General features: G+C 34.8%; 1 protein-coding gene across 4 annotated transcripts in view; it reads right to left on the bottom strand.

The window, feature by feature from the left end:
• AGMO (alkylglycerol monooxygenase) overlaps positions 1-22,974 on the bottom strand; it is a 356,235-nt gene that overhangs the window by 88,971 nt on the left and 244,290 nt on the right. The window lies entirely within an intron of this gene.

Here is a 22,974-nt window from a genome sequence, read left to right as displayed (position 1 = left end):
ATTTAATTAAGGTGAAGAAAACTGAAAAAAAAATTTGAGAAAATGCTTGCTACAGTTATTTAAAAAACACTTAAAGAGCGAAAGCACAGAAATAATCTTCAAAAGCAAGCAGCAATTTTTCTTCTTGTTTGTATCATTTAAATACAACACTCATACTACACTCAAATGTGAATATTAACAGAGCATTACCTCATCTGATGAATGGAAGAAGCTATTTTTCTACCACTAACTGGCATGGGAAAGAGCAAAACTCCTGGAGGAAATTAGCAAATCTTAAAGGTGTGGATGACATTCTGTAGTATTGCTTTCCAAAAAAAATGACACAAATTATGGCACTGAACTTAAGGGCCAAACAGCAGCACACACTCTCTCCGTGGCAAAATGTCCTTTTTTCCAGGGATTAATCTCCAAACATGCCAACATTTTAGTGTAAATTTGCTGTATATTTTAAGTTACACTAAGGAATCAGCTGAATTTGTCTCTTTCTTAAATAGACACACATATACACACAGAGGAATTTTCCATTGGAGAACATAAGAAAATACCTTTTTATGCTCCAGAAAACAATCATACATTTAAGAAGTCTTTTCTATGTTTATATTATTTCAGGGATTGTATGTGCTTGTGGGTAAAATTTAAAGTGTTACTGATAGTGATTTAAAAGCAAATGCAGGCCAGACGTTGTGGCTTATGCCTGTAATCCCAGCATTTTGAAGGTCAAGGCAGGCGGATCACTTGAAATCAGGAGTTCAAGACTAGGTTGGCCAATGTGCTGAGACTCTACCTTTACTAAAAATACAAACATTAGCCAGGTGTGGTGGCACACCCCTGTAATCCCAGAGACTCTGGAGGTTGAAGCAGAAGAATCACGTGAACCCAGAAAGTGGAGGTTGCTGAGCAGAGATTGTGCCACTGCACTCCAGCCTGGGAGACAGAGGGAGATTCCACCTCAAAGAGAAAAAAGTAGTGAAAAAAAGAAAATGCTGAATCTGTTCACAAAATAAAGCCTCATACTGTTTGCTCATTTTTTTTAAGCCAACCAAAATTATACAACTAGTTCTCAAAACATCATCTAAAACCAATACAATGAGTGGTATTTTAACAATTAACTTATATAAATGCCTATATAAGCAAAAGCATAGGAACGCAAAAAGGCTGAATTCAGGGCTGATTTATCCACTGGGAACAAGAGCCAGAGTGGTACTTTTAGAGGATACAGAAATGTTTTAATTTTCATTTCTTTTAAAATCAGAAGAAAAATAGAGTATAGTAATACTGGACACATAACAATGAAATCATCCTCAATTACATCCATCCTTTTATCAACATGGTTGTAAAATATAATGTTTTAACTTAAAATTTTTAACAGTTGTACAATTTTTTTATTACATAGAAATGGGCTCAAGAAGACAAAAGTGCCTCAGGCTTATGAAAGTCAAAATGTCATTCTGCCTGAAGTTACTTCTGGTGCTGAAAGAAGGGAAATGGTATCAGAGGAGAGTACCTAAGGAGAGCTCAACTGTTTCGTAATGTTTTATTTACTTAAAATATCTTAAGTGGATATAGCATAAAGAGATTGGTGAAATTATTTTGGTACATACAAGTATGCCATATTTTTGCTCATATTTTATTTTATAACAATGCATAATCAAAATATTAACTACCCTTGTGAGTAAATAAATTGATACTAGATTTTTAAAGATAAAATTTAAGAATTTCTCTTTAAGATAAACTATTAGTTTGGTCTTAATCACATTTTTTTCCCTCTGAAATGAACAAATGTTCCTTGGGAAAAAAATATGTCACCTCAAGAGAAATGTGATTTTAATTTACAGAATTATTCTTCTAACCAAATAATTAGACAGTGAACTTTTTTCAAAAATTATGTTATGAATTTTTAACATGGTATTAATGTTCTTTAATAAAGTTGGTATGGGAACAAAGGGTATGCAGTATATTTACCAGATTTTCTTATTTCAAAATGTATTATTTTGTTCTAACTCTAGAATTTAATAAGAAGAAACTTAGAAATATAATACAGAAAGAAAAATGCAAATGTTACTTAAAAATTAAAATCTTTAAAAATGAGAGTTAAAAAATACATAAATCAAGAAGACTGGCATACAGCTTTTAGCTCAGTATTTGTTACAAAGCCAGTATTTGTTTTCTAATATATTAGCTGTCTCGATTAAAACGTCTATTTTCACTAGACTGTAAGCTCCATGAAGAGTAGCCTTTTTGTTTTGTTTTGTTCACTGCTGCACCTCCAGAACTGGAACAGTAGCTTCATAGGGTACATGTTCAATTCAGGTATGTCATGGACCAGTCAACTAGAGTTAAGCTTCATAGAGAAGGTATATTGAAGCCATGGAATTGCTATTGATTGTAATAATTTCTGCAGGCATTACATCTTGACTATGTTTGTAAAAAATAAAGTCAGGAAAATATCTATGTATTTGTAATCAGTACAAAACCACTGCAAACTTGGCTGTATTCAGTGAGACGATGTGAAGGATTGTGAAAGACGAATGTCTGGGATGGTCAATGAAAACTAGGAGGAGCAATCCACAGTGGGGAAGAGAATTAATCGTATTCTTACAGCGATTTCTCAAAAGACAGCTCAAAATGCAGATGGTTTTGAAGAAAGTGCAGCCTGCAGTTGATAGGGAGATGGCAGCACAGATTTATAATATGCTGAAAACACCAAGGAGCTCTCAGGATGGTACATTCAAATTATAAAGTAAGTATCTATCCCCTGAAGTGTAATTAAATGTCAAATTTTCTTTGAGTATTTTTGGCTTATTTTTGTATTTAAGATACATGAGGTAGAAATAAAGATCAATCTTTTATTAACATAGTAGAATACTAGCAAGAAGAATGTCTAAGTGTGTGTGTTTGGCATCAAACAAGGAAGAGAATGGAAAAAAAAGAGAGAGAGCGAGAAGGGGTGATGAACATCTGGGGTGGTTTCTTTTCTAGAAACAGGAAAAAGGTCATATCCCACCCAGTGAGAAGAAGTGGCCCCTACACAATGTAAGTGATCTTGCTTGACCCGTGACGTGAGCATCGGGATGACCCCGGCTGTTGAACTGCAATGTGTGTTTCTTGTTAGAAAATGTGAGAGAGTTGTGCTCTGCCATAGAAGAATGTGAGGGATATGAAGGTGCTGAAAAGCAGAAGAAGGAAGTGGAGCCTGGGGAACTTGATACAAGCTATGGAAAATGAAATATTAAGTTAGCCCTGCCTTTAGAACTGCTAGGGAGAAAAGAAAGATACAAAGAAATACATGCATGTGTACTCCTGTCTGCTTACCCACCCCACCACACACACATATATTTTTGTTGTTGTGTTTAACTGTGAGGATCAATTCTCTTTCTGACAATTTCTTATACTTATTGTTAAAATCATGATATGGACCTGGAAGAGAATAAGCCGGTGGGTATATCTTCAATAGCTCAAAATATCCAACACTATTTTCCATTAACTCTTAGAGGCCCAAGTCTAAAATTAAATTTACGTCAGTTCAATTTTCAGTTCTTTTACATGTAACAGTACCACGTCAATGCCTTTATCCAATGCTTGATGGCATTCTTTTAGCTTTTTGTTCTATAAGAGGGCTCTCTGCTCAAAATATTAATAGCTGAAAAATCCCCCCATTACAATAGAAATAAAAGTTAACTCTAAGTGTCTTGACCTACATAAACTCGAAACATTTGTTTCATCTTTTAAAGTCTCTTTCATCCCTTTCTCTTCTCCAGCTCTCTCTATCCCCTCAATTCCCCGGAGGTCTTCTCCACAGAGCCCCGTTACTTAAATAACAGCGTACCCAACAAACAGCTGTGGAAGGGAAGAATTGGACTGGAGTTCAAGGCCAAACCAGGACAGAAACTTTGGGTACAATCTCATATCTGCTGGTATAAAGAAAACTGAATAATTATGAGTTTTCAATTTTGTTACTGGTCAATGGTGGTGATTTAGGGTTTGATACATCAGTTTCATTACGGAAACATAAGGAAGGTAAAGTGGCAAGATTTGGGTTTGTCAGGTTATTTATAATAAAAATCTTATTTGGGTTTCGTTATGAGTCAAGGGTTCAGTTTACCTATTTCAAAAGGCCCTAATTCAAACTTTATAGGGCCATAATTTTTCAATAGTCCAATGAACTCAAAGAAACAGAAATTTTTATTTTATAGGATGTTGTCTGCACGAATAGAGATAAAATTACCAATAAATTGTCAACTAAAAAATACAGAACTAGAAAACAGTAAGCCATCCTCTAGTCTGCCATCATATATTCTCATGAAAATCTGAGGCATTATTATTATTATTCTTTCAGTTACACAAAATTTTTAAGAAGAAAGTCAACTCTAATAAATGATTTAGTTAAATCTTGGAGAGCACAATGGGTAACAATTTTCTCTTGCTTCTCCCTTTCCCTCCTGCCATCTTAAAGCAGAATGAGCTAGTTGACATTTAGTAGTTAAAACTAAATTTAATATTAAGAATATGTAGTTATACTTGAAATAAATAAATAAAACTGTTACTAGAAGTGATTATCCAATAATTTGTGGTTGCACCTATCTTAAGTACTGATTCATCACCTCTCCATGGATTTTCTCCTTATTTTCCTTTAACCATTCTGCTGCTCTCCACCAGAGGGCAGCCAGGGGCAAGGAGAAGGCAAGTTTGTTAGGAGATCTGACTAAAAAAAAAAAGTTTGATACGACAGGAAGTGAAAAGTACTGTCTAAAATAAGATTTGAAGATTATCTGCCAATTTTATATATTTTTCCATATCCCCATCTCTCCTTGATATGGAAAAATGAGGATTGGCACTTATTGTGAGCAATGTGAGTAAAGTATTTTCCGTGCATCTGGGTTCACTGGTGAAACATGAATGATCAAAGTTCAACATGTTGCATCAATTTCTTTTCACCTGGCAAAATGAGTGATTGTGCCAGTTTTTAAATCTTGTGTTTTTTTGTAGTTACTTCCTGTGACTCAAGTGGTTATATTAAATATGAATAACAATTGCCAATTTTACTCGGAGGAAAATTACTTCAAAATTACAGTTCTATATATATTTATATGATCTAGCTATATAACTGATCTAGAATTCGTAAAGAAGATCTGAATTTTACTTCAGACATGCAACCATCTTACTAGGGTACTAGAGTTATATAAACAACTCTTTCTACTGTGTCACTGTAAATAAAAACTATAATTCTAGAGAAGTCATATAGAAGATTCTATAAATGGTACTTGCTTTTTTCCTACAGAAAAGCACTAAGAATGTGCAATGAATCCTGAGTAAAATGGCACTATGGGTACGAGATCGAGCTAGAAGAATACATTTTTTTTAAAGATTTAATTTTGTTTTAAAATACTGGGTAACAAAATTTTAAAGCAGTCAAAATATCAAATATCTTATTTTTCTGGTAATTCATAAATTTGAAACATTTAAATATGATTAAAATAAATTTTATGATAACTTTAAAAAAGTATAACATTTGACCAAGAAAACTTTAAAGGCTAACTGACTGCATCCTTCAGTATCTACTTTAATTAACCAACTGTCATTACTCACTGTACATTACCTTTACATCGTATTGCACTCATCTTAAATGGAATCAAAACTTTGATAGGCACTGACATTGGCTTCATTAAATGCAACGTTTTGACATTGTTGAAGGAGTTTTTTTATTTTATACTAATAAATGGAAGGGTTTTGAATTTCAATGCCTGAAAGGAAGTCGGATTTTAGTTATACGAATCCAGGGTAACTTCATTCATGGATCAAAAAAGACCTCTTGGGGCTTACAAAATCTTTATTATTTTCAAGCTACAAAAAAAAGAGTTTGGTAGAGAACTGGATAATAGGAAACACATTCTTCTGCGATCAATCCACTTTGGGGTGGTTTCCAGCTGTGAGACAGTCTCTCAGACTTAAAAGTTCTCCAAAGTTCTCCTTGGCCTGGAGCCCAAATTTACTTATAAGAGAATATGACTGTGTAAAAAAAAGCATTACAAAATATGCAATTTGTGTTACTTTACTAAAAAGTTAATGTGATTTATGACGCTATTAAGGATTGTTAATGCTTCAAATAGTTAGATTTTAGTGTTTAGAATTAGCACAATTTAAGTTTTCACCTACTATTTTAGATTGTACTAGTTCTCATAGGCTGAAGAATACGTCCCTAAACTAAAATTTCTACTTTATTATGAAGTATGCCATATTAGAAAGGGCTGTTGGAGAGACATAATTTATATAGTTAGTGTATAAAATATTATTACAATAAGTTATAATCATAATAGTGGTAATGAACTCTTTTAATAAAATAGTTCACAATATTAAATGCATATGTTACAATCATAAAAAATAAAAATCATTAAAGCATATTGAATTTTGGTAGATTTTAATATCAAAATGGTATACAAGTGTCTACAATTAAAATTATTCAAAAGTGAAACAATTTAAAGTGATTCCAAAAAATGTTTCCATTTGTAATTTCGCAACTCACTTATCACTATTAAGACAAATCTACTAGTAATGATGATGACATTCACATATTACAATATCATTATTCACACTAGTTACCTAGTTCTTAACAGTCTTGTGAGAGGTAAAGATATAATTTATATTCCCTTAGGACAGACTGCTCTGTGGTCATAAAATGTGGGAATTCTTGTTTGATATGACCTGTTTTCAAGCCACACCCTTTTATTTAGATGAAACCTTGAATTACCAATTTTATCACATGGTAAAAAGCTAAAATAGGCATTTACCATTACTGATAAATATAGTTCAGAATATTTAATCTAAAAGTTCCAGTGCCAGTGGTGAATCAAACTTCTTTATTTAGATGGGCTAATCAATTAAACTCTAAAAGAACAGGATTCTGATTTATGTTAAAAGTAATGAAGATGTTTTGAAATAAATCATTGAACTATAGTTCTTTTTTCTTATGAAGCCTATAGGAAAGGATATTATAATTACCTCATCATATAATTGTATTAAAGTGAGAAACAACAATATATTTCCCAAGGTGATTGCTTCTATGCATATAGTTTCAATTACTGTCTTCAAACCGACACTCAGATTTACACCTCCAGCTCTCACCTATTTTCCTGAGTTACAGATTTGCAACTGAGATTTGGAAATCTCACAATAAACATACCAACGAATAAACTCAGTATCTCTCCTTTCAGATCCTTGCCCTTTCCTGGGTCTCCATCTCAGTGCAAATATGGAGTCACCAATCAGAAATTTACAAGCCTAAAGAAGAGCTATCCCTCCTTCAAACTCTACCTCTGACCAATAAGTAAACAAGTGTGGGCCAGGCGCAGTGGCTCACTCCTGTAATTCCAACACTTCGGGAGGCCAAGGTGGGCGGATCATGAGGTCAAAACATTGAGACCATCCTGGCCAACATGGTGAAACCCTGTCTCTTAAAAAAGAAAAAAGCAAGGGTAATGGAGCTTTTCTCTTATGTCTCTATCTTAGTCAATCCTATTAGTTCGTAATGTCTAATGCTTTGGCCTAACTCTAGTCTCTCCCCGCTTTCTAAACACCTGGAATTTCCCCACAAGTGTCAATGCCTCCAGGCTTGCTGGTCCTCACTGTACCCCTTCCGTTTTCCATCCATTACCCACAGGCTGCCAGGAAACACTTCTAAAAGAGCAAATATATTTATGTCATTGCTTTATTTAAAGTATTTCTGTTTTCATAATTTCACACTGTAGTAAATTACGCTTATCCTATATGTTCATCCCTTAACAATCAGACTTTTACCCCTCATACAAGCACCATCAATTCAAATCCTCGGTTGCTTCTGAATATAAATAATTTGTTATTAATTTGCAAATTTTTTCCTATTTAAAAATTTCCCCTTGTCCCTTTCACCTACAGACCTTACTCCCACTCTTCCTTTTTAAGGTTTTGCTCATTTACCTCATTTGAGAAGACTTTTCTGACCTGCCAAGATCAGATTTCACCTCTATACTCTTATAACGTTTGCTTACCATCTACCTACATCATGGTGTTTTTCGCTATGCAGAGTAACTGTTAGCTTGTCTCAAGTCATTTGCTTGTCTCAATTTACTGTAAGCTTCTTAAAAAGATTTATGCCTTTAAATTATTTTTCATCAGAGTGATATTTCATCAGAATGTTAATGCAATCACATATTTCTCTGTTAAACAAAGCTCTTTGATTTTCCTGTATCTGTTGCTATTATTTTTATAGCATATACAATGAAAATGTAACAATTAATGTGTTAATGCTTTATAGGTCTCAAAGGCTTTCACATAACCATTGGAAGCCAGCAGTGGTTTTTTTTTTTTTTTTTTTTTTTTTACATATTATGGATAAAGAAACAAAGTTTAGCAATGTTTAAATAATTAATCAAATGCATTTAGTCGATGTATGATAAAATTGAGATTCAATCCAATCTGTTTGACTTCAAAGTTCAGACTTGTAGTTAGTCAAATGGAGTGCTTTAGCTTGAATTGACAACTTAAACACCTACTATTCCTTAATGGTAAGCAACTTTACTACTCATGTACTTATCCCAAGTATTCAGGCACTGGGCTGAAATCATTTGCTCTATCAGCCACATCAAGCAATAGTTCATCAGCAACAGTTCCTTAGACTAGTTATTTATTAAATGCTCAGTATGAAAGAGGCATGGCCTTTATAGGAGGACAAGTCCTGCTAAAATTCCTTTGGGTGAACATCTTAATTGCAACTACAGGCACACATAATGAAGAACCATCATTATCCTTACTGAGCAGTTTTACAGACAGGCAAGATGGATAGGGCCAACATTTTTTTTCCATAGGAGTACGTCTCCAAATTTTTGAGTAGGTACAAATAAAAGATGAGCAGCAGAGGGGAAATACTTTATACTTTCTTAACAGCTCTCTGTGTTGTGAGAATCTTCAACTATATCAAGAGTTATAAAACAAAGCAGTTACTAAACAAACTCTGGGTGGGAGAAAACTAAGCCAACTTTGAAGTCCAGTGCCCTATCGAAATGTAGTTTTCTCCATTTTCCTGCACTTCAACATAAGATCTCATCTATTCCATGTAAGTCAGGTATTGTCTTCATTGAATTTTATTTTATTTATTTTTATTTATTTATTTTTGAGATAGCATCTCACTCTGTCACCCAGGCTGGAGTGCAGTGGCACAATCTGAGCTCACTACAACCTCTACCACCGAGGTTCAAGTGATTCTCCTACCTCAGCCTCCTGATTAGTTGGAATTACAGGTGACCACCACTACACCCAGCTAATTTTTTGTATTTTTAGTAGAGATGGGGTTTCACCATGCTGGTCAGGCGGGTACGGAATTCCTAACTTTGTGATTCACCAGCCTCAGCCTCCCAAAGTGCTGGGATTACATGTATGAGCCACCACACACAGCCTGAATTCTATTTTTAAAGAAATACACAAAATAAGGACAAGAGAAGTTCTTAATTATTAGTGTTTTCTTTATAATGTAATAATATTATAGGTACATACATATGTATGTATAGAAGTGTGTATATACCCTTTCTAAAATAGACTATGAGAGAGAATATAACCTTAGTTATTATTATATCTATACCTCATCGTTTAGAGATAATACAAATAAAGACCAGAGAAGGTAACTGGCTTGCCTAACATCCCTCAATCAATGATCAGTATGCCATTTAATAAACATTGTTCCCCACCTTTAATAAATATGTTATCTGTTGGAAAGTGTACTGGCTCCAGGTTCAGTAGAAGGTTTAATTTTCCCAATATCATCTTTGCAGGTTTCCAAATTAACACTACATACATTTATATCCCTTCAGCTCCATATAAATTTTATGATGAAAAAATATATCATATTCTGTCTGGAAGGAAATCTTTGCTCATCATGGTGTGTCACAGGATTCCACTCCCAAGCTCCCCACATGCTCAGTGCCAGTCCTTTCCGGATTAGCAGCTGCTATGAGCGAACACATAGCAGCGAGGCTGAGTAACTTGGCACACTTTAAATAGATCAAGTTTGGTTTTAATTTAAAGAATAATTTGATTCAGTAATGTTATTTAAAACAATGTAAAAGCACTCACAAAAACTTGGATGTAGTAAATGATCAAAGCTGTGGTTATTTAGGTTTTTATTTGCTAAAAATATCAAGATAATATTTTTAGCAAAAAAATTCCTTCTTAGCTTTACAACTCTGGAGTAAGGGGCCTTGCAAAAAAATTCAGTTTCTATCCTCTGCCAGAAATAAGTATATTTTGTTACCATTTGGAAAGTTTTTTTCTTTTAGCTTTAAATCAATCTGGATTTAAGGTGAGGAGTATCAGTTCCTAATACTAAAAAACAAAATTAAATAATTGGATCAGACAAAATGTCCTTATTTTCTTAGTATCATGTTATTTCACTATTACAATATTTTAAGTAAGTGTCTAAAATCCTCAAATTTGAAATTTACATTTTTGTTATTTCCATACTTCTAGTATTTAACTAATATTTCTTTATAAAATAAAGGCATGTTTCTATTTCTGGTAAGGCAGAGTATATTATTATTCTATTGCTGCTCTTTCAAATAGTCACAAACTTAATGGCTTAAAAACAACACATATTAGTTCTTTACAATTATAGAGGTCAGAAGTCTGAAATGAGCGTCACTGTTCTAAAATTAAGGTGTTGGCAGGGCTGTGTTCCTTTCTGGTGGCGCTAAGGGAGAATCTGTTTCTTTGCTTTTTCCAGCTTCTAGAGGCTGCCTGCATTCTTTGGCTCAGTTCCTCTTCCATCTTCACAGCAGTAATAGCCAGTGAGTCCTTCTCAGATCACCTCACTCTGACTCTCCCATCTCCCTCTTCCACTTCTAAAAACACTTATGATGACATCGGGCCTACCTGGACAATCTAGGATAATCTCTACATCTCTGCTTAGCTGATTTACAACCTTAATGCATTTGCAGATCTGGGAATTAAAACATGGACATATTTGTGGGGCCATTATTCTGCCTCCAACACAAGATAAAACAACTCTGATACTAAAAACAAAAACAAAAATGCTAGATTGAAAAAAATATCAAAAGCACTGAAGAACTTACTAGAGAATTACAGAGCCCCAAATCCAAACGAATATGGGAATACATATAGTGCAAAAGCTACTTTTCGGCTGAGGGCATCTGTGCTCTAGTAGATGTTATTTTTTGACATTTTCACTTGGAAAAATAAGTGAAAATCCAGGAAACATGCAAGGCCGGGAATCTAACAGAAAACTCTCCCTACATTAACCTGGAACCTCAAACGATCCCATTCCACCTTTCTAAAACCAAGTTACTACAGAGAAAGTTGCTTAGGACTGAGCAGAGGTGGGGAAAAAATTTTTTCAAGAAGCTGAAATCACAAACCAATTCTTGCCCCGATGTACAGCCAAGTTTCTATCAGTTAGGTGGACCAAACATCTGGTCTGGTCAAACCTCCAGCTGCCTGACCAAAGCAAACACAAATTCCCTCTGGAGGAAGTCGCCATTATTCTATGCCTTAGTAAATCGCTATGTAAATTTTTTAAAATCAGGGACCAATACAAAATAGGAGGTAATGAAGTTCACAAGAAAATGAAACATTTGAGTGAGAATACACACAAACAGTAGAAAATAGAATTTATCTGTAGAAATTATCAGCCATATATTCTAAAATAATTCTGTTGGCTATATTTAAAGAAACAAAAGATACATGTGAATACATTTCTAGGGAAAACGATGCTAAAAATGTTATATTTTAAGAAGACAAAGATTTAGAAATAAAAATTTCAATAAGCAAAACCTAGAACTAAATGGGTAGGTTTAATATCAGATTACAAAACCAAATTAGACATACATAAAGAAAGCATTTGTGAGCAGTTAAGAAGCTATCCAAAAGCATCACTGGGAGAAAAATAATAGATGAAAAATTAAAAAGAGAATGAGAGGTAGAGAGAGAGTGAGAAAGAGAAACAAACTTAAGAGACATGGAAGATAGACTGAGAAAGTCTAACAAACATGGAATTACAGTTCCAAAAGGAAAAAGAAGAGAATTGGGTGGAGGCAATATTAAAAGAGCAAAAGGCTGAAAGTATTCCACAACTGATATAAAAGTACTATTCTGGCCGAGTGCAGTGACTTCCAGCACTTTGGGAGGCCGAGGCAGGCAGATCACGAGGTCAGGAGATTGAGACCATCCTGGCCAACATGGTGAAAGCCCGTCTCTACTAAAAATACAAAAATTAGCCAGGTGTGGTAGCGTGCACCAGTAGTCCCAGCTGCTTGGGAGACTGAGGCAGGAGAGCTGCTTGAACCCAGGAGGTGGAGGGTGCAGTGAGTAGAGATTGCACCGCTACACTCCAGCCTGGCAATTGAGCAAGACTGTGTCTCAAAAAAAAAACCAAAAACATTTCATAGCTTCAAGAAGCCAGATGAATTCCAAGCATGTTAAATAAAAAGAAAGCCAAGCCTAAATACATCATATTAAAACAACAAAACACTAAAGACAAAAAGAAAATGGTTTAAGTTGCCAGAACAGGGGGAAAAAAGGGGCACATTTCCTTTAAGTAATTGAGTGTTGGAATGAGAGCTGACTTCTTAAGACAGTCAGGGAAATCATAGGACAATCAAATGTATCTTTAGTGTGCCAAAACAAAGCAGCTGCCAACATAGAATTCTATATCCAATGTATGAGGGGTGGAGGAAGTGGTGACAGGGAGGGAAGGGGTGTGGAGGCAATCTTTCAAGAATAAAGTTATGAATCAAACTATTTTAAGACAACAAAAGCGGGAGAGTTTACTGCTATCAGACACTCACTAAATTTTTTTTTTTATTTTTGAGATGGAGTATTGCTCTGTTGCCCAGGCTGGAGTTTAGTGGCAATGATGCCTGCTCACTGCAACTTCTGCCTCCTGGGCTCAGGCTCCTGCTGAGTAGCTGGGACCACAGCTGCATGCCACCATGCCTGGCTAATTTTTGTATTTTTAGTAGAGACAGGGTGTTGCCGTGATGCCCAGGCTGGTCTCAAACTCCTGGACTCAAGCAATCTACCCCTCTTGGCTTCTCAAAGTGCTGGGATTACAGGCATGAGCTACCACATGTAGCCAAGAATTTCTGAATAATGAACTTCATCAGAAGAAAAGTGAACTAATACAGAAGGTCAGAGATAAAAAAGAATGCAGAGAAAGATACTGTAAATACAATACATGGACATATCTATGGGACTATTCACTATGAAACATAACTATGATCAATGCCTTGTGAGGCTACAAATGAAATCAGGTTTTTAGTGCACGAAGAAAACTCTTTTGATATTTTCTAACAATAAAGTCATATTTCTCATTGATCCCCTTTAGTAAAATTCTTCTTAGGAAAAATAGCATCCCCCCTCATTGACTTTCTATTAACTATATTCTACACACAATATAAACTGTTCATAGTCACTATTCATAGTCCTGTCAGGGAGCTAATACTAAACTCATTTACAAATGAGAAACCAGAACAGACGTTTATTTTACTGTTTAAATATTCAAATATTCTAAAACGGGTAAGTACTTTGGCCCACATTCAATCTTACTTTTTTCTGTTTCAAAAACTCTCATGTTAACAGCAAGGCTTCCTGAAAAGGATGGGCAATTTTTACCAGCAGATGTGCTTGCATTTTGCAGAGTCAAAGGATTTCAGCAAACACAAAACCCGATTCAGTAAAGAAACTGCTTCATGAATGCAAACAGAAAGGGGAAAGGTAAGAGGAGATAGAATAAACTCATAGTAATATAAAATATCCCCTCTGATCTACAGGAAGTTTCATTCCAAGACCTCCAGTGGCTGCCTGAAACCAGGGATAGTACCAAACCATATATATGTGATATTTTCCTACACATTTGTGCCTATGATAAAGTTTAATTTATAAATCAGACATAGTAAAATATTAATAACAATAACCAATAATAAAATAGTACAATTGTAATAATGTACTGTAATAAAAGTCATGTGAATGGGGTCTCTCTTTTTCTCTCTCAAAATATCTTTCAGTATTGAACCTACCCCTCCGCTTGTGTTGATGTGAGATAGAAAATGTACAAAAAATTAGCTGGGCATGGTGGCGCGTGCCTGTAATCCCAGCTACTCAGGAGGCTGAGGCAGGAGAATTGCCTGAACCCAGGAGGCAGAGGTTGTGATAAGCCAAGATCGCGCCATTGCACTCCAGCCTGGGTAACAAGAGCAAAACTCTGTCTCAAAAAAAAAAAAAAAAAAAAAAAAAAAAAGGTCTACTTGATAGATGTAGTGAGGTGAATGACGCAGGCATTGCAATATAGTGTTAGACCAATACTGAACTTCTGAAGATCTGTCAGAGGATCTGCTGCTTTGGTGATCCTGGATCGCCAAGCCATAGCAATGTTGATGGCTGGATGTCAGGAGCAGGTGATGTTGATGACTGATGGGCAGGTAATGTATACAGCACGGATGAGCTCGACAAAAAGGTGATTTACATCCTGCGTAGGACTTAACAGGATGGTGAGATTTCATCAGACTACTGAGAATGGTGCACAACATAAAACTCATGAATTGCTTCTTTCTGGAATTTTTCCATTTAATATTTTGGTAGCATAGTTGGTCATGGGTAACTGAAACCACACAAAGCAAAGCTGCAGATAGGACGGGACTACAGTCATGATATAATTGAGTCACACATATACTTTGTTAAGTAACAGGAAAATAGGACAAATAAACCTTGGTATATATGTATGCTGAAAGTTTATAAATGTTGATTTTATATGCCTAATTCTAAAATTAAGACAAAGGAAACAATTATGTTGTATTTTAAATCACATTCTAGTGTAACCAGATTCTCCTCATATTTAGGTTAATCTGAAGTTTTTAGTTCACTGGAACATAAATTATTTAATTTTATGTCTAATAATTATTTAATTTTAAAAATGTTATTTATGATATATCAAAAAACAATATTCAAAAATATATGAAATAATAGTGATGTGCATAGGGCCTCTCTAAATGTGTCCAAGCCCTAATCCCTGGAACCTGTGAGTGTATTACCTTATATGAGTTTAGGACTTTGCAGATGTAATTAAGCTTATGAATCTAAAGATAGGAAGATCTTCCTAAATTATGTAGGAAGACCCAATTTATTCAATTGAGCCCTCAAAAGTAGTGAACTTTCTCTTCCTAGAGGCAGTAGAAAAGAAATAGATGCGGCAGACAGGAAAATCAGAGAGATTACAAAAGTGAGAAGAATTTGGCGTATGGTTGCTGGCTTTAGCCTGTAGCCTCCCCAATGTGAGGACTGGAACAAGGTGTTTTGGAGAAAATGCTAACCTCCAGCTGATAGCCATCAAGAAATGGGAACCTCAGTCCTATAACCAGTCACAATGAGCTTGGAGTGAAGCTTGATTTTGCCCTTATGAAACCTGGAGCAGAGAAACCAGATTAGCCAAGCTTGACATACAAAGACTTCTGGTATAAAGAGCTATAAAATAATGAATTTGTGTTATTGCAAGCTACTTAGTTTTCGGTAATTTGTTATGAAAGTAATAGAAAACTAATATATACAGCAAAACTTTAGGTATAATTGAGGTGAAAATGAAGATATAAGTAAAACTTAAGTGGATATTTGCTGCACATTCAACTATGAGGTTTTTAGCAACTGAAACAAACAGAAAAATAAATTCTAGTTCCAAAATAATAGATGTCTGTATACATGAGAGATATAGATGAGTTACTCTGGTCACATAGCTATATCTGTTACTAAGATACGAGGAAGAGTCTATTGTAAAGAGAATCATAACAAACAATGTCCTCTACCACATTCACAGAGTAAACAGAGAAAAAACATTTATTGCACCAATTTTTATAAATTTCCTAATTGTAGGTCAATTACACAATAATTAATCAATTTAGTAAATGTTAAAAATACACAACCTGGGGGCTGGGCGAGATGGCTCTGCCTGTAATCCCAGCACTTTGGGAGGCCAAGGAGGGGCGAATCATGAGGTCAAGAGATTGAGACCATCTTGGCTAACATGGTGAAATTCCGTATCTATGAAAAATATAAAAATTAGCTAGATGTGGTGGCATGCACCTGTAGTCTCAGCTACTCAGGAAGATAACTGCTTAAACCTGGAAGGCAGAGGTTGCAATGAGCCAAGACTGTGCCACTGCACTCCAGCCTGGTGACAGAGCAAGCCTCTGTCTCAAAAAAAAAAAAAAAGATATCTCTAATATCTACCATTTTTATTATCTAGAGATATAATTTCTAAATGATATTTTAAGAAGCAGTACTTCTGAGATATTATTAGAGGTAATATCAAACAGAACAGCAGGCACTGGTTTCCAACGCCAGGAAATGGCTCTCATTACATAAAGGATAGCAAACAACATCACTATGTCAGCCACTAGAAATAGAAGTCCCAACACCTGTGCTCACTGCATTTTGGTATTGGAGTAGCCAAGAAAAAACAAAACACAGTAATACATAGGATGGAACACTTTAATTTACACATTGAAGGGACAGGGCATCATCCGCTCCAATTGTGTGCATTGGTCCCCCATGACTAGCAGGTTTCTCTTCCACCCCACATCCACCGCAACTGATGCAGGGCAATTGGCTTACATGTACCCCTCTTCTGTCACAGTAGAGGAACTCCACACTACCTCTCAGTGGCATCTGAAACAAAGATCTTTTCAGTCAAGGTGATAAACCTGATGCAGGCTGCCTGGGCTCTTTATCTTTTGATAAGGAAGTGTTAACGGGCCCTAGGTTCATCCTTTGTTGGCCAAGAAGAGGTCAGAAGATTTCGTGTACAAGACTGCCTTTCCCAACAAATATGCAGACACACACAAAAATTCATTATCCAGATAACTAAGCAAAGGGGATAACAATAAGCAGATGTTTTACTGTAAGTTAACAACTTTAACAGGCTAATGTATTTAGTAACTTTTCCACCCTTACTGTAGCAGTATAATGCTTAGTGAAGAAGCCAAGAAAAAGAAATTACAAAATATGTTTCTCTGTAACTGAATAAATAATTCCACTTTATAGGTTAATTGGCTATTAAATAACATACATTGAAATTATTTGATTATTTTAGGCATTATGTAAATATCGTAATCCACTCTTTGCCAATGGCACAATGATTTCATAGTAATAAAATCAAAGTGTCTTAATAGAAAGAGAATATTCAGCTTTTTGCTCTCTATAACTGGCAGGGTGAACATAAACAAAAGGAAAACATCAAGCATATCCACAGGTGGCATTGTTATTAAAAAGTGAGCATTTTAAAGACTTCTGGTTTAAAACTGTATTTTCCCTCAATCAATCAAGTGAATCTTCATTGTGATTCCCATTCTCAAAGTAGTAATGTTGACTTTCAGCTTCATAAATTCCGTCATTGATTCACACAAATCAGAAACATTTCAGTACATTGGGGATCAGTATTAACTTGAAACTTCATAGTTTAAGATCATTTTTATGGTAACTATTGATTTGGATTATACCTATCTCATATAAGGTATAAATTTATGACCCAGAAAAGTAGTCAATTCCATAATCCCAAGACACTGAAATGACCTATTTGAAAGTAACCTGACCATGGACAGATGTCTAGATGAAACCAGATGCTTATATTTAGTGTTGGGACATAAACATGTACTAGAATAAATCATGATACTGATTTCCAGCTTGCTATATTAATTCAGGAGTGAGGATAGGCAAAGAGGTTCAAATTCCACTCATGTTGTTAGATACAATGTTACCTTGTAATAAGAGAAGTGTCCTAACCTATTGGTTTGTCTAAAATTTCTCACCATTTTAAACACCTGTTAAATCTCCTTATGATCTTGATTGGCGTGAACATGAACACATTATTATTATAACTACTAACAGTAAAATAAAATATCCCAGAAGACTTTCATATATTCATTACTTTCTGAACAGATTTAGAAGTCATTTGATTCAAGTGTCTGTTATAAGAAGTAGTAGAAGACGATTTGTCACCCAATAGGACAATGGTAGTATTCAATGATTGACACCATTGCATAAGTTCCACTAGAAGAGATATTGAAAGGTTTATACACCTACACTTTTTTTTTTGAGAGGGAGTCTTGCTCTGTCACCTAGGCTGGAGTTCAGTGGCACAATCTTGGCTCACTGCAACCTTCGCCTCAAGGGTTCAAGTGATTCTCCTGCCTGGGCCTCCCAAGTAGCTGGGATTACAGGCACACACCATGACGTCTGGCTAATTTTTGTATTTTTAGTAAAGACAGGGTTTCATCGTGTTGGCCAGGCTGGTCTCAAACTCCTGATCTCAAGTGATCTACCTGCCTTGGCCTCCCAAAGTACTGGGATTACAGGAAAGAACCACTGAGCCTGGCCCACATTTTTGAAAGATTATAAAGTCTTAGAATTAGTCTTTATATGAATTCTATTCTAATAAAACGTCATCAATTTCAGGTTTCTTCTGAAAGATATTCTGCTTGAATATAGTGTATCATTCAAAATGGTATTATTTATAAGTGGATCACTTTAAAGATAAAAATGTCTTACTGATCTTGAAATCCTAATCCACATGGTCAAATAAGCTGATACGACTGACTCAGATTTACAAGCCAGTATCAAAAGATGATCCTTAAGCATATAGAAATATTATGAAATTAAGAAAATATCTAAGATCTAATACTCTTCCAAACTTAAGAGAAGACTATCATGAGCTTTATTTGTAGGATCCATTCATGAAGAAATTCTATCATAATCATTTGATATAATTAAAATGTTTTTAAAGATGTAGGCTAGAATTACATTCTACATCGACTTACTTCTTTTTTTTCTTTGCTTTTATCAATCCTCTTTAACAAGTTGCCAAACATGCTTTTTAGCTAAGTAGTATTTTTGAAAACTCTAAAATCAGGCTTCTTGAAGCTGTCCACAGAGACCTCTCTAATGCCTTCCTAACTGCAACACTTGATTGGTTTTTTCTCATGACTAATCCTATTTGATCATTCTTATAGAGATAATCATCGACATCTTGAAACACTTTCTCCCTTTGCCTTCTCTGATCCCTCCTTCCTTATTCTAAAATTGATTATTGCCAAAATCTTTTATAAGTTTCTTTTTTTCCTCCTCTTATTTCTCTACTGGCCTCATTCTGTTCTACCTTTGTCTTACTCATTTCTATTTTTCAAAAAGTTGATTGTTAATGCCTCAGCATAGGTTTTATTTTTCTGTAATGGCAATCTTGGTAACCAACCTCCATATAAAACCTACTAAAAAGGTGAGAAAAAATAATTTTAAAATATGGTTGGGGCAAATTAGTGACGTTTGTGTGGAATTACCAGAGTAGGAAATGGGAAAGGACAAAATCCAGAGAGGTGTGACGATCATGACTATTTTCTTCTCATGGAATTTATCAACGAAAAGAGGCCAGAACAAAATCAAACTCTAGAGTCTTTCAAAGGAGAGACCCTCATAAAAACAACCCTGAATTTGGACCAGCGAATCCAAAAAGATGCCCCCTAGGAATAGGGATATGACATAAGTAAACAAAGCTTTGCATGCTCTGAAGCTTGGTCTTGAGTCATTATGGAGAAAAAGTCTCATGTCTCAGGGTTGAATTAAAGTTACCTGAATTGCTAGAAATATTGGCAATGGTAATTTAAAAGCTGCACTGGAGGAAAGTGATGTTTTCCCAAAACTCCAACTTATTTCTATGAATTAACCTTTAATACCCACTACATAATCAAAGATAGCCAGAAACACACACACACAAAGATTCCATCAGTGATGAGCAAGAGAAATGACAGGCAATGGAATAGACTTTCTTCCAACTCAAAACTGGAATTATTTGGCATAGAGTATTATTCTATGTCTTTAACATTTTTAAAGGATATATATGCCAAGCTTTAATTTGAGAGGAAGAAAGCAGTATACATTTACATAAAATATTTGAAAAAGGATTATCTAGGCAGGATAGAACTGAAAATACAATGAATCCTAATGAAACTGAAGAAAGTTAAAAAACACATTTTCACAGTAGTCACACATAAGTCATATTACAACCACCATGCACTTACGACAATTCTTATTTCTGGATCCTTTCCCACGGTCTCTCACATCAAATTCTGTAACAGTTTAGAAATGTTTCTCCTAGATGCTCTAAATCGATTGCGATTAAGTTTATAAAAAGTGAAAAAAGAACTTTCAGTTTCTCAACTCTCCTTCATTCATGCATTTAAAGATTCACATGGCATCTTCAAAACTGGGGAAGAATAAAAAGGAGTATTAAATATAAACTTGGAGTTTGTTTTCTAAATGGTTAGAAATTCAGAGGAGCTTAACATATTTGTTTATCCTGTCTTTCCTGGGATATGAGCCAACAACCATCATTAAATCAGATGACAGATATCACAGAATGTTATATATGACTTAATAAATGGATGGATACAATTGAACTTGAAAATACCTACAAATTAGGGAAATAAATACTTTTCTTTCTAAACAAGGATCTCAAGTTGAAGGAAATGTGTTTATAACATAATTTTCAAATACACATTACATTTGGGTTATATAACTTTAGTTTTTAAAAACAATAAAGTTTAGCTGTTGTGTGACTTGTACAAGTTAAGTGTTTTAGCAAATTGTCTAAAATACTTTTGAAAGGAAACTCTCCCACTCCCAAACACCCACCCACTCTGTCCTAGCAATAAATAGAGATAGAAACAACTCTTGAGAAGAATATTTGATACCATTTTTCTTTGCAATTGTGACGTTCAAAAGCTCTGAAATCCAACTATTTTTGTTGCTATTGTAATTCTTAACTGAAATGGCCATAAACCTAACTTGAATTGATAAAAGGCTATTTCTGCTCTTTATTTAGGCAATTTAAGGTGAATATTCATACACTTTTCTACTATATTCACACCCATACATACATACATATGTAGATAGATTATTGGACCAAGAGGGGATGCCACAAACCCCAAAGGGGTGTTCTATAATATGTTATGTATGCACCTTTCTAAAATTCTAAAATACATCCAATTCCAAACATTTCTGGCACTACAGGTTTCTGAGTGAGATATTTTCTTGTGCTAAACAATAGTGACAATCTATTGGTGGCAAATGTTTTAAGTACATTATCACCTTCAGATAAGAACAGATATAACCAAAATTAACACGTGATAAGAATGGAGTTCTTGGGGACTTTTTGAGAGGAGTGGAGCAGGAAGGAAGTGGGAAGATAAAAAGGATACTCATCTCTATAGTTTGCATTTGTAGATAAGACAGTTTGCTTAAAGTTTTGAACAGTACAAGAGTTAAACATTTATAAAAGACATACATGATGGCTACATCTAGAAGACAACATCTACCCAAAATATCAAATTTCAATTTTAATAGAAATATATATCAGCATTTCTACATTTAATAATTTTATAGGTAAAATTTAATACACATTTTCTGCAATTATTTAATCAGTGAGAGTCTAAGGGCATGTGAGATGAAGATTCACTTTAAAAAGCTTATTTTTAATTATATTTTATTGTTTTTTAAACAAACTTCTCTCACAAAATGTGCATCCAAACTAATCTAGTGAAGAATGAAACATTACACACCTCTACATGCACACACACAAAAGAACACTATTTTAACAGTACATCAGGCCTTTAACATATAAACAACCAAGGAAAAATGACTGAAACAGAAAAAATAACTCAAAACGTTAACAGAAATGCCATGTACAAAGCAAAATGCTTAAACTGAAAATACAGCATTGCGCCTTACCAGCTCACATTTTGCTTCTAGTCATCTAAACTTTGTCATTCAATTGGTTTTGAACCCCATATATTAATTTTTCATTAGGACTGTCTCTTTAATAATAAGTTTGATTGTTTTTGCTTTTATACAACATTTATAGCAATTTATGACATCTTGACTTGGTTGTCTGCAATTTGTTTCTGTCCCCTTTAACGACAAAAAAGAAGAGGAAGGAGGAAGGAACAGAGGTAGAAGGAGAAAAAGAAGAGAGAGAAAGAAAGAGAGAGGGAGGACAAAGAGGGGGAAGGAGGAGGAGAGAAAGAGGGAGAGCAAGAGAAGGAAACAAGCCAAAGGAGTAAAAAGCACTTATAAATGAATTCTCACTGCAGTAACTATTTGTCAGGTTTCATAAAGCAGAGGAAATATCCTCATTAGAAGCAGTACTCAATTAAATTGAGGACACAATTTTTTTAACTGAGATATTACTCTTAGAAAAAAATATAAAACTTATGATGTTCTCAAGACACAAATTCTATTTATTAAATACATTTAAATTAAAGGGCTAATAAGGAAAATGATAAAAATCTACAGTTACCACTAGATGGAGCCCAGGTATCTATATGGCAAAACTCCCACTGTTTACTTTTGGCTGTATTTGATTACTTACTGTGACATATAATCAGTATAACCTGAAAGGGGTAGGGGTAGGGGATGATAGACTTTTTTTAGACTATAGTGTCTTGGCAAAATGTAAATTAATGAAAAGTGAACATAACTTCTCTTTAGGATCCTCTTTCCTGAATACAGATCTTCCATCACATAAAATACACAGACCTCTTGACTTTCGCGCCTGCCTCTTCACAGTTTACCTATTTTGAAAAGGCCTCTCAAGAATGATTACTAACGCTCTTAAGGTTATTTCAGCTCCTCTTGCCTTACTCTTTTCTGAACCCACTGATTAATGAGATATCCTTGGTGTTGACCATATATATCTCTTACATGTGGTTACAGTGATTTCACATGAAGAAGTGGCCTTCTCGCCCATGGCAGAATTACATGATTGTCCCTATGTAATGGATATAAGCTTCAAAAATACAAACAGCTAACTTGGGACAAACAGATACCACGCATTTTGTTGCATCTTTCAGCCTCTGGGAAGTGGAATGAACCTAGAAGAAGGGTTCCTGTCCGACCTACCCT

The sequence above is a fragment of the Callithrix jacchus genome, chromosome 11 (assembly GCF_049354715.1).
Source record: "Callithrix jacchus isolate 240 chromosome 11, calJac240_pri, whole genome shotgun sequence".
In the NCBI taxonomy this organism is placed as follows: Eukaryota; Metazoa; Chordata; class Mammalia; order Primates; family Cebidae; genus Callithrix; species Callithrix jacchus.
The sequence above is the reverse complement of the archived record's forward strand: the minus strand, read 5'-3'. Positions and strand labels throughout refer to the sequence as shown.